The following is a 13,909-nucleotide window of genomic DNA, read 5'->3' as shown; positions in this document are numbered from 1 at the left end:
GCTGTATTGAAAGTAAGTTTCTGTAGGGTCAAGGACAGCTCTGGAGAATAACCAAAATACACACCAAAAAGGTCATTTAAAAAAACAACTGTAATCTCTATCAGTTCGGAGTGTTATCGGCACACCAACGTAAACGGAAAATGACTGCATAAAAAGTCGCAAAGGGGGAGGGGGGAGGGGGGAGGGGGAGGGGGGGAAGGGGCATACACGTAACGCCGGGAATTTTGCAGCCCACGGTCGCCAACGGAGAAATGAACCCTATACCGTCATCCCTTTCTTCCGGTAACACAAACAAGGACATGCTTGGTACTGGCGATAACAACAGTAAGACAACAGTAGAAACATTTTGATCTATCATACATTGCACCCATGCCAGTGTTGACGACAGGACACAGAGGGCTCCAAACCTCTTGCACCGTGACACACCTTCAATTGACCGAATTTTGAAGAATGTGTATTTTGTGACAGATTTGTTTTGTGACTCACAACATGACAGCTGCAAGTCGCATTACATTGTTAATAACGTTTCAAGTGGAAGGAACTTCCTTCCGAGTAGAATGATTAAAGCTACTGCGTGCATATGTGTGTAAGTGTGTGTGTGTGTGTGTGTGTGTGTGTGTATTTGTGTCAGTGTGCGTGCGTGCGCACGCGCGCGCGCGCGTGTGTGTGTGTGTGTGTGTGTGTGCGCGCGTGCGTGCATGCGTGCGTGCGTGCGTGCGTGTGGGTTTGAAAAAGGGAGTGGGGTTTCGCCATGTAGTCTCCAAAACAGGGCAGATTCCTTCTTGTTTTGTAGTTCCTATTTAATACAAATTTGGTCGAGAATACAGTAGAGAATACGATTGATGTTGAAGCGGTATCGGATGACCTCCTTGGTTCTCAAGACAAAAAAACATACACAGCCAGCCAACCAGTCAACCAACCAACCAGCCAACCATCTTCATTCTGTACTTCATTTGTGTTCATCGGTCAGACGTGTACGCCCTGTGTTCGTTTTAAGTTTTCTTCATACCTCATTCATAGAGACGCATAAAAACAAAAGTCGACTGGACGTGCTTTCTATTAGGGTTAGGGCTAGGGTTAGGGTTAATTGCTTGTTCGCTTGACTGATGCTTAACAGCTACATTAATTGATTGTTTGCTTGACTGATGCTTAACAGCTACATTGATTGATTGTTTGCTTGACTGATGCTTAACAGCTACATTGATTGATTGTTTGCTTGACTGATGCTTTATAGCCTCATTAATTGATTGATTGCCTGACTGATGCTTTATAGCCTCATTAATTGATTGATTGCCTGACTGATGCTTTATAGCCTCATTAATTGATTGATTGCCTGACTGATGCTTTATAGCCTCATTAATTGATTGCTTGACTGATGCTTTATAGCCTCATTAATTGATTGATTGCTTGACTGATGCTTTATAGCCTCATTAATTGATTGATTGCTTGACTGATGCTTTATAGCCTCATTAATTGATTGATTGCCTGACTGATGCTTTATAGCCTCATTAATTGATTGATTGCCTGACTGATGCTTTATAGCCTCATTAATTGATTGATTGCTTGACTGATGCTTTATAGCCTCATTAATTGATTGATTGCCTGACTGATGCTTTATAGCCTCATTGATTGATTGATTAACGGATTTATGAATGTCTACGTTATTCTTTGTGAATTTTTCCGTTCTCTGTTTTTCCGTCAAACGCAAAAAGTATGCATCCTTTTACTCGATCCTTTTGCTCGATCATTTGACCCTTTTCGCCTTCCATAAAAGTACAGGGACATGTCTCCAACACACACCAAGGTGAGATGGTGCCAGCCGATGTTGTCCGCAATTCTGTCAGCTGAAATCTTAAAACACCAACAAGTCGCGTAAGGCGAAAATACAATATTTAGTCAAGTAGCTGTCGAACTCACAGAATGAAACTGAACGCAACGCAACGCAGCAAGACCGTATACTCGTAGCATCGTCACTCCACCGCCCGTGGCAAAGGCAGTTCCCGTGGAATTGACAAGAAGAGCGGGATATTCGTTGCGCTGAGAAGGATAGCACGCTTTTCTGTACCTCTCTTCGTTTTAACTTTCTGAGCGTGTTTTTAATCCAGACATATCATATCTATATATTTTTGGAATCAGGAACCGACAAAGAATAAGATGAAAGTGTTTTTAAATTGATTTCGAAAAAAAAATTTGATAATAATTTTTATATATTTAATTTTCAGAGCTTGTTTTTAATCCGAATATAACATATTTATATGTTTTTGGAATCAGCAAATAATGGAGAATAAGATAAACGTAAATTTGGATCGTTTTATAAATTTTTATTTTTTTTTACAATTTTCAGATTTTTAATGACCAAAGTCATTAATTAATTTTTAAGCCACCAAGCTGAAATGCAATACCAAAGTACGGGCTTCGTCGAAGATTACTTGACCAAAATTTCAACCAATTTGGGTGAAAAATGAGGGCGTGACAGTGCCGCCTCAACTTTCACGAAAAGCCGGATATGACATCATCAAAGACATTAATCAAAAAAATGAAAAAAACATTCGGGGATATCATACCCAGGAACTCTCATGTCAAATTTCATAAAGATCGGTCGAGTAGTTTGGTCTGAATCGCTCTACACGCACGCACACACGTACACACGCACACACGCACACACATACACCACGACCCTCGTTTCGATTCCCCCTCGATGTTAAAATATTTAGTCAAAACTTGACTAAATATAAAAAGGAAATCGTCAAAAGATAAGAACTACTATGACATGTTTTATTTGCCGTTTTCTGCAGTCACGGTGCTGTCACCGCGTTGATAGATTTGACCTCTTCAACTTTTACTTAGCTGAATCATCCCTTTCCAGAGTGTTCGTGTTACCGGACACCACTTCTGAAATGTCTGGCAGGGCTCATTGTCAAGCCTTATGTCTATATTCATTGACATGTCTGGAGAAAGAAAGGAATACACACGTTTGTTTTCATGCATAAAATTCGTATGCAATGATTGAATCGCTTTCCTCGGACTTCATAAGACACTGTTTTTGTAGTCTTATGAAAAGCTGGGATAGATATGTAATGATTAATTTAGTACGACACTTACGTGTAACCGAAAATGTTTAAACGTTCATTGTCTGCGTCGACGTTTGAAGCGGCAGGAACTTCCTTCCGTTGTGCATGACTATTCCCTGCGTGTGTATCTCTCCTAACTCCCATCGGTGACGTCCCCATTCTCCCCTTCCTAACTCGCCCCTTCCTAACTCGCCCCTTCCTATCTCGCCCCTTCCTATCTCGCCCCTTCCTATCTCGCCCCTTCCTAACTCGCCCCTTCCTATCTCGCCCCTTCCTAACTCGCCCCTTCCTAACTCGCCCCTACCTAACTCGCCCCTTCCTAACTCGCCCCTTCATAACTCGCCCCTTCCTAACTCGCCCCTACCTAACTCGCCCCTTCCTAACTCGCCCCTTCCTAACTCGCCCCTTCCTAACTCGCCCCTTCCTAACTCGCCCCTAATTATCTCGCCCCCAATTATCTTGGGTTTTGCTAGAGACACGATTTTCCCCCACTCTTAAAAATCCGTCGTTGTTTTGCACACACACAATGAAAGATACATGTTCACAGTTTTTGTGCATTGCGAACTCACAACTTTTTGTTGGTCAAGGTGTCACACACATATATACACACTCATAACCACTGTGTATTTGCTTAAAAGGTAAGACAGGTGACGTTAATTAAAAATGCGAATGTCCATTTTTGAGTTCGAGTCAGGTGACATTATATTGGTTTTGCCACGTACACACATAATATATTATCATCACTGTGTAGTCGCTTAAAAGGTATTAAAAATGCGAATGTCCAACACACACACACACACACACACACACACACACACACACACACACACACACACACACACACACATTGTCGAGAGGGGGCGAATCGGTACCTTGCCCTCCGACCTACTTTCTGTGTGCATATTTAACATGTTTTAACCGTGATAATCACTCATTGTCTTTAAAGCGAAAGCCTTCCTTCCTTGGTAGACCTAGTTAATGACGACAACCCTGTCCTGGCGTATAATACGTGATAAGAGAACCCTTCCACTTATACCCCTACATAAAATACGACTTCTTCCTGTGTATCAATGTTTTTGTTCAATTTATTTATTTATAGCTTTCTTCATTTGCCGAATCATTGTCCTACCTTACACATATTTCAACCTGCAATATCAATTTTGCAAAATATTCCCGCACTGCAGAGAAAGCAACGATGCTGCTGTTTTGTTTCGTGTGTGTCCAGGTAAAGGGTGCACTCCTCCCTGCACAGGGCTGGACAGATCGGTGGTGTTATTAACACCTATTGTGTTTTCTGCGTAGGAATAAGGCCCGATATTTAGACGAAACGAGTATAATGCCGACGAGGAAATAGGGGTAACAGCATGGTCGCAATATTTGGGCAGGACAAGTCCTTGATACACAAAGATTGTCGGAACTTCATTAATCATACTAACGTTCCCTTTCTGCTACTGTAATGATGATTGACAGAACTTGACAAGGGGACACACTGTCGGTTTTTGCTTGTCTTTATTACTGTGTTTGTTTGTTTGTTTGCTTAACGCCCAGCCAACCACGAAGGGCCAAATCAGGGCGGTGCTGCTTTGATATATAACGTGCGCCACACACAAGACAGAAGTCGCAGCACATGCTTCATGTCTCACCCAGTCACATTATTCTGACACCGGACCAACCAGTCCTAGCACTAACCCCATAATGCCAGACGCCAGGCGGAGCAGCCACTAGATTGCCAATTTTAAAGTCTTAGGTATGACCCGGCCGGGGTTCGAACCCACGACCTCCCGATCACGGGGCGGACGCCTTATCACTAGGTCAACCTTACCACTAGGTCAACCTTACCACCAGGCCAACCTTACCACCAGGCCAACCTTACCACTAGGCCACCCTTACCACTAGGCCAACCTTACCACTAGACCAACCTTACCACTAGGCCAACCTTACCACTAGACCAACCTTACCACTAGGCCAACCTTACCACTAGGCCACCCTTACCACTAGGCCAACCATGCCACAAGGCCAACCTTACCACTAGGCCAACCTTACCACTAGGCCAACCTTACCACTAGGCCAACCTTACCACTAGGCCAACCTTACCACTAGGCCACCCTTACCACTAGGCCACCCTTACCACTAGGCCAACCTTGCCACTAGGCCAACCTTACCACTAGGCCAACCTTACCACTAGGCCAACCTTACCACTAGGCCAACCTTACCACTAGGCCAACCTTACCACTAGGCCAACCTTACCACTAGGCCAACCTTACCACTAGACCAACCTTACCACTAGGCCAACCTTACCACTAGGCCAACCTTACCACTAGGCCAACCTTACCACTAGGCCAACCTTACCACTAGGCCAACCTTACCACTAGGCCACCCTTACCACTAGGCCAACCTTACCACTAGGCCAACCTTACCACTAGGCCAACCTTACCACTAGGCCACCCTTACCACTAGGCCAACCTTACCACTAGGCCAACCTTACCACTAGGCCAACCTTACCACTAGGCCAACCTTACCACTAGGCCACCCTTACCACTAGGCCAACCTTACCACTAGGCCAACCTTACCACTAGGCCAACCTTACCACTAGGCCAACCTTACCACTAGGCCAACCTTACCACTAGGCCAACCTTACCACTAGGCCAACCTTACCACTAGGCCAACCTTACCACTAGGCCAACCTTACCACTAGGCCACCCTTACCACTAGGCCAACCTTACCACTAGGCCAACCTTACCACTAGGCCAACCTTACCACTAGGCCAACCTTACCACTAGGCCACCCTTACCACTAGGCCAACCTTACCACTAGGCCAACCTTACCACCAGGCCAACCTTACCACCAGGCCAACCTTACCACTAGGCCACCCTTACCACTAGGCCACCCTTACCACTAGGCCAACCTTACCACTAGGCCACCCTTACCACTAGGCCAACCTTACCACTAGGCCAACCTTACCACTAGGCCACCCTTACCACTAGGCCAACCTTACCACTAGGCCAACCTTACCACTAGGCCAACCTTACCACTAGGCCAACCTTACCACTAGGCCACCCTTACCACTAGGCCAACCTTACCACTAGGCCAACCTTACCACTAGGCCAACCTTACCACTAGGCCAACCTTACCACTAGGCCACCCTTACCACCAGGCCAACCTTACCACTAGGCCAACCTTACCACTAGGCCAACCTTACCACTAGGCCACCCTTACCACTAGGCCAACCTTACCACTAGGCCAACCTTACCACTAGGCCAACCTTACCACTAGGCCACCCTTACCACTAGGCCAACCTTACCACTAGGCCAACCTTACCACTAGGCCAACCTTACCACTAGGCCAACCTTACCACTAGGCCACCCTTACCACTAGGCCAACCTTACCACTAGGCCAACCTTACCACTAGGCCAACCTTACCACTAGGCCAACCTTACCACTAGGCCAACCTTACCACTAGGCCAACCTTACCACTAGGCCAACCTTACCACTAGGCCAACCTTACCACTAGGCCAACCTTACCACTAGGCCAACCTTACCACTAGGCCACCCTTACCACTAGGCCAACCTTACCACTAGGCCAACCTTACCACTAGGCCAACCTTACCACTAGGCCAACCTTACCACTAGGCCACCCTTACCACTAGGCCAACCTTACCACTAGGCCAACCTTACCACCAGGCCAACCTTACCACCAGGCCAACCTTACCACTAGGCCACCCTTACCACTAGGCCACCCTTACCACTAGGCCACCCTTACCACTAGGCCAACCTTACCACTAGGCCAACCTTACCACTAGGCCACCCTTACCACTAGGCCAACCTTACCACTAGGCCAACCTTACCACTAGGCCAACCTTACCACTAGGCCAACCTTACCACTAGGCCACCCTTACCACTAGGCCAACCTTACCACTAGGCCAACCTTACCACTAGGCCAACCTTACCACTAGGCCAACCTTACCACTAGGCCAACCTTACCACTAGGCCAACCTTACCACTAGGCCAACCTTACCACTAGGCCAACCTTACCACTAGGCCAACCTTACCACTAGGCCAACCTTACCACTAGGCCAACCTTACCACTAGGCCAACCTTACCACTAGGCCAACCTTACCACTAGGCCAACCTTACCACTAGGCCAACCTTACCACTAGGCCAACCTTACCACTAGGCCAACCTTACCACTAGGCCAACCTTACCACTAGGCCAACCTTACCACTAGGCCAACCTTACCACTAGGCCACCCTTACCACTAGGCCAACCTTACCACTAGGCCAACCTTACCACTAGGCCAACCTTACCACCAGGCCAACCTTACCACTAGGCCACCCTTACCACTAGGCCAACCTTACCACTAGGCCAACCTTACCACTAGGTCACCGTGCCGGTCTATCATTACTGTGTTGTTCTTCCCGTTAGATTGGCGATATTGACTTCACCTCGGTGTCCCTTTCACTACAGAATGGTGACCTTCACAGGCGAGAGTAATATATTTCAGATGATATATATAGCTACATATATATTACGATCACTCTGTCAACGTGGTCACGTGGTTATGTTATACCACCCACACGTGAGATGAAGGTCAAGGTATGCACCAACATGACATCCCAGCATGACAATCAGCATGTCCGTTGGTCTCAACTGCCCTCGGACACATTTAGCTAGGCCTGATAATAATTGGGCGAAGGCTGCACTGAATTTTCTGTAAAAATCGGACTTCGCAAAGTCAACTTAGGAGTGGTGCATTCATGAAAAGGATGGGCAGCGCAACTCATGAAAAGGAAGGGCAGCGCAACTCATGAAAAGGATGGGCAGCGCAACTCATGAAAAGGATGGGCAGCGCAACTCATGAAAAGGATGGGCAGCGCAACTCATGAAAAGGATGGGCAGCGCAACTCATGAAAAGGATGGGCAGCGCAACTCATGAAAAGGATGGGCAGCGCAACTCATGAAAAGGATGGGCAGCGCAACTCATGAAAAGGATGGGCAGCGCAACTCATGAAAAGGATGGGCAGCGCAACTCATGAAAAGGATGGGCAGCGCAACTCATGAAAAGGATGGGCAGCGCAACTCATGAAAAGGATGGGCAGCGCAACTCATGAAAAGTATGGGCAGCGCAACTCATGAAAAGGATGGGCAGCGCAACTCATGAAAAGGATGGGCAGCGCAACTCATGAAAAGGATGGGCAGCGCAACTCATGAAAAGGATGGGCAGCGCAACTCATGAAAAGGATGGGCAGCGCAACTCATAAGTTGACTTTACAAAGCCTTTTTACAGAAAATTCAGTGTAGACTTCGCCCAATTATTATCAGGCCTAACTGTTTGTGTTTTCATGTCTCGAGACTATTCTGTGAGCTTGGGATCTTTGTCGTGCGCATGCGTGCAGGGGAGTTTGACCCCGAGAAGTGTCTGCACAAAGTTGACTCTTGGGAACATATCAACATAATTATACGTAATTTTAAGTAGTGGTGGTGAGTTATAGTGCTACCACAGTTTCAGTCGCAAATACAACATAAATAGCAATAGAAAACAAGTCGCGTAAGGCGAAAATACAACATTTAGTCAAGTAGCTGTCGAACTCACAGAATGAAACTGAACGCAATGCAACGCAGCAAGACCGTATACTCGTAGCATCGTCAGTCCACCGCTCACGGCATAGGCAGTGAAATTGACAGGAAGAGCGGGGTAGTAGTTGCGCTGGGAAGGATAGCACGCTTTTCTGTACCTCTCTTCGTTTTAACTTTCTGAGCGTGTTTTTAATCCAAACATATCATATCTATATGTTTTTGGAATCAGGAACTGACAAGGAATAAGATAAAAGTGTTTTTAAATTGATTTGGAACATTTAATTTTGATAATAATTTTTATATATTTAATTTTCAGAGCTTGTTTTTAATCCGAATATAACATATTTATATGTTTTTGGAATCAGCAAATGATGGAGAATAAGATAAACGTAAATTTGGATCGTTTTATAAAAAAAATATTTTTTTTACAATTTTCAGATTTTTAATGACCAAAGTCATTAATTAATTTTTAAGCCACCACGCTGAAATGCAATACCGAAGTCCGAGCTTTGTCGAACATTACCCGACCAAAATTTCAACCAATTTGGTTGAAAAATGAGGGCGTGACAGAGCCGCCTCAACTTTCACGAAAAGCCGGATATGACGTCATCAAAGACATTTATCAAAACAAGTCGCGTAAGGCGAAAATACAACATTTAGTCAAGTAGCTGTCGAACTCACAGAATGAAACTGAACGCAATGCAACGCAGCAAGACCGTATACTCGTAGCATCGTCAGTCCACCGCTCATGGCAAAGGCAGTGAAATTAACAAGAAGAGCGGGGTAGTAGTTGCGCTGAGAAGGATAGCACGCTTTTCTGTACCTCTCTTCGTTTTAACTTTCTGAGCGTGTTTTCAATCCAAACATATCATATCTATGTTTTTGGAATCAGGAACCGACAAGTAATAAGATGAAAGTGTTTTTAAATTGATTTCGAAAATTTAATTTTGATAATAATTTTTATATTTTTAATTTTCAGAGCTTGTTTTTAATCCAAATATAACATATTTATATGTTTTTGGAATCAGAAAATGATGGAGAATAAGATGAACGTAAATTTGAATCGTTTTATAAATAATTTTTTTTTTTACAATTTTCTGATTTTTAATGACCAAAGTCATCAATTAATTTTTAAGCCACCAAGCTGAAATGCAATACCGAAGTCCGGGCTTCGTCGGAGATTACTTGACCAAAATTTCAACCAATTTGGTTGAAAAATGAGAGCGTGACAGTGCCGCCTCAACTTTCACGAAAAGCCGGATATGACGTCATCAAAGTCATTTATCAAAAAAATGATGAAAACGTATGGGGATTTCATACCCAGGAACTCTCATGTCAAATTTCATAAAGATCGGTCCAGTAGTTTAGTCTGAATCGCTCTACACACACACACAGACAGACAGACAGACAGACAGACACACACACACACACACACACACACACACACACACACATACACCACGACCCTCGTCTCGATTCCCCCCTCTACGTTAAAATATTTAGTCAAAACTTGACTAAATATAAAAATGAAAAAAACGTTCGGGGATTTCATACCCAGGAACTCTCATGTCAAATTTCATAAAGATCGGTCCAGTAGTTTAGTCTGAATCGCTCTACACACACACACAGACACACACACACACACACACACACACGCACATACACCACGACCCTCGTCTCGATTCCCCCCTCTACGTTAAAACATTTAGTCAAAACGTGCTGACTAAATATAAAAACCAGCACAAGTAGCATTGTGGTTACAATTGCCAAAGCAAAATACAGCGAAGTTAAACTTGCAGTCTTTATATTTAATGATAACTGATCATTGAATAATCAATGATGCAACAAACAATCAAACAAATAAACAAACAAATCATTCACTTGTAATTCTCATTGTTGATGTGTTCTTTTCTTCTTCATTCTCGTTCTTTGTTTCAAAGCTGTTGATTTTTATTTGGTAAATACAGAAACCGATTCGAAAGAGGAAAAGATAAAAACAGAACAGACATGGAAAACAAGGAAATGAAAAATATATGACGCAGGCCAATGCAGGCAGGTTTCACAGTCTTCAGAGTCGAGTATGTCCCTGACTTTGATATTAAATAAAACGTTTCGTTTTGTTTAGTCGTGAATTTTCACTGGTCTATGTCGAATGTCCTCGGAATTTACATATGAAAAATAAACTTTGATCGAATTCAAGTCAAGTTTGTATTCCCCACCTGCGAAAGAGGTAGGTCGGTCGTGAGAAATGAGACGGACACGATTTCCCTTTTTAGCCACATTGCAATAGACAAAGGCACCAGTACAAAAACACACAAAGAAATCCAGTTAAAAGTACATTAGAAACCAAAGAACAGAGATAGATGAACACACTTAGTTGAAAAAAACAATGAATGTGTTTATATTTAGTCGATACTATCGCATGCGAAGTAAACGGTCTTTTTTCTAAATGTGTCCGTCTCAAAAACAATAATTACAAATCTGTTCAGTTTGAATGGCTGTCAAAAGGTTTGGACGTAAAATGCTTTTAATAAATAGGAATTTCCATCAAATCACGACATGAAATGGTTTTGAAAGGCTAACTACGGCTTATTCTACTTGCGCTTGGTCATTTTGTCACTCGGGCAAGGTGTCCGTCTCATTTTTTCTCACGACCGCCCTGCAGACAAATCGTCTGTTATAACCGCCATACACAGCAAATTGTCATGATGCGACCAATTTTACACTTCCTATCCGTTGTCAGGCAGATGATCAACTGGCCGACTAAAGAATTTTTCGGCATGTGTTTATTTCAGAGCACGTTATTTACTGTCTGTCTCTGAAAACCTTGAATTCTCACGACCGCCCGGCACTATTGACGGTCATTTCTTACCAAATGTTAAGCAGATTCATGTGTAAAATAACAACATTCAATGACTGGGTCTGATGAATGCCAATGTTTTTTTCAATCCTTGAATGCACTGCATTGTGAATGTTGTGGTCAAGTGAGAGTTTTATAGACATCGCCGTACGTTTTTCAACACTTTGATGACGTCAGACAGCAGATTGAAAACGTTCCAACTTGGAAAGACAGCCAGTCACGATCATATAATCGTAGGGAATAAATTGTTGCCTTGTTTGTTTACTTTCAAGTGCTTTTAAAAGTTTGATTGTTGTCATTGTTATTGTTGCATATGTGCGTGCGTGCGTGCGCGCGCGCGTGTCAGTGTGGATGAGTGTAGGGTAAGTGTATTCAATTCCGACCGACTTCGGGGATACCTAAATCCGACCGATTTTCCAAGTCACTAATGATGAGGTTCACACGTCATCCCAACAGAAAGAATGCCATTCATACAAGGGCCATTCATGAACGGTTGATGACGCGACGTCACGAACCAATCGTTTCGTCACGAGAGTTAATTGCGTCATCTGCACCGCGGCGCGAAATGTGCCTTCGCCATACGTTTCTTGCAAAGGGTGAGATAATTTGATGAACAGAGTTGTGTTTCTTTTACATGGATGTTAGTAAGTGTTTTTGGAAGAATAATGTTATGGTTCTGACGAAATCTCATCGTACTTTTTAATCGAAAAGGGGAAAATCTTATCGGTCGTGATTAGATACCCAGTTTTTGAGAGAGTATTTAAATCCGACAACAACGCAGATAATACAAAACGCTGCACAAAATCCCAGTAAAACCATTCATTGTTTACGTTTATGACTTGAAAAAAGCATATGAACAAGGGAACATATCAGATGATGTATTATCTAGCTCTGTGTGTGTGTGTGTGTGTGCGGCCGAGCGTTGCGCGCACGTGTTCGTTTGTGTGTGTGTGTGTGTGTGTGTGCGTGCGTGCGTGCGTGCGTGCGCGCGCGTGTGTGTGTGTGTGTGTGTGTGTGTGTATGTAAGCTTGCGCGCGAGCGTTGTGCGCACGTGTTCGTTTGTGTTAGCTTATGTGTGTGTGTGTGTGTGTGGTGTGTGTGTGTGTGTGTGTGTGTGTGTGTGTGTCGGTGGGTGTGTACCCATGTTTCCACAGGTTTGGTTGCCTAAATCACCATAAGGCAACCATCCACACGTGGATGGCAACCTAAACTCTGGATGACAACCTAATTGTGTGGATGCTCGCTTCATTTAACACCGTTAAATTGACTTTTTTGACGGAAAGAATGTCATAACAATGTTCAAAATGACATTCTTTCCGTCCTCTATAGGCGACGAAATAGGTCAAATTTTGTGCCTTTTTATAGTGCAAAATTCTTCGATGCCGGACCGAGTACTGCACCCAGTGCTGTTTTAGTGCAAGTGCACTAGAAAGGCACTGCACTCAGTGCCGCCTCTTAGGTAACCATCCACACTTTAGGTATGTGTGTGTGTGTGTGTGAGTGTTGATACGTGAGTGTTGATGCGTGCGTACTTGCATGTGTGCGTGCGAGAGGAGTTGGGTTTTCTTATGTGTGCAGAGTAGTTGTTGTAGAAAATGCAAGACATTAAGGTTCAGTCTGTAGTGGATATACTGGGACTGCGTCCAGGTACTATGCCACAGTTCAGTCTGTAGTGGATATACTGGGACTGCGTCCAGGTACTATGCCACAGTTCAGTCAGTAGTGGATATACTAGGACTGCGTTAAGGTACTCTGCCACAGTCTTTGATGACGTCATTTCCGTTTTTGTGATAGTTGAGGCGGACCTGTTAAGTAATCTTTGATTAAGTCGGGACTTTGATATTGCATTTGAGCCAGGTAGCTTGAAAATAAGTGAATTAGTTCGCTCATTAAAATTGTCATCAAAAACGAATATTTCATTACAGATTCAAACACTACTGCATTGTACTTCTTATCTTCTCCTGATTTAAAATATATATATACATATGTTCTGTTTACTTTAAAAACGCGTTCAGAATTAAAGAAAACAGGTTGAGTATGCTTCGCGGAGATGAGTGTGATCCGTGACGGTTTTCGGGTATGGTTAGCCGAGACTATCTGAATTTAGTCTCGCCGATCGGACTGGTTTTTTTTTTAGTTTATCCTTCAATTTGATGCCTATAGATTGACTACATGTTTTTATATCGCTTTACGCGACTTGTTTTACATTTCGTCAAGTTATGAAATGTATTATAAAATTTGGTACATAACATTCTAAAAATTGCAAATAACAATAACACTTTTGATTACAGATTCAAAAGTTATTGCATTGTATCCTTTGGATTTTCTGGATCCCAATGTATAAACAGATATGTCATGCTTAGTGTGAAAATCTGCTCAAATGAGAAAAATCGCCCGTTTTGTT

The sequence above is a fragment of the Littorina saxatilis genome, linkage group LG5 (assembly GCF_037325665.1).
Source record: "Littorina saxatilis isolate snail1 linkage group LG5, US_GU_Lsax_2.0, whole genome shotgun sequence".
Lineage (NCBI taxonomy): Eukaryota > Metazoa > Mollusca > Gastropoda > Littorinimorpha > Littorinidae > Littorina > Littorina saxatilis.
This window is presented reverse-complemented; position numbering follows the sequence as displayed.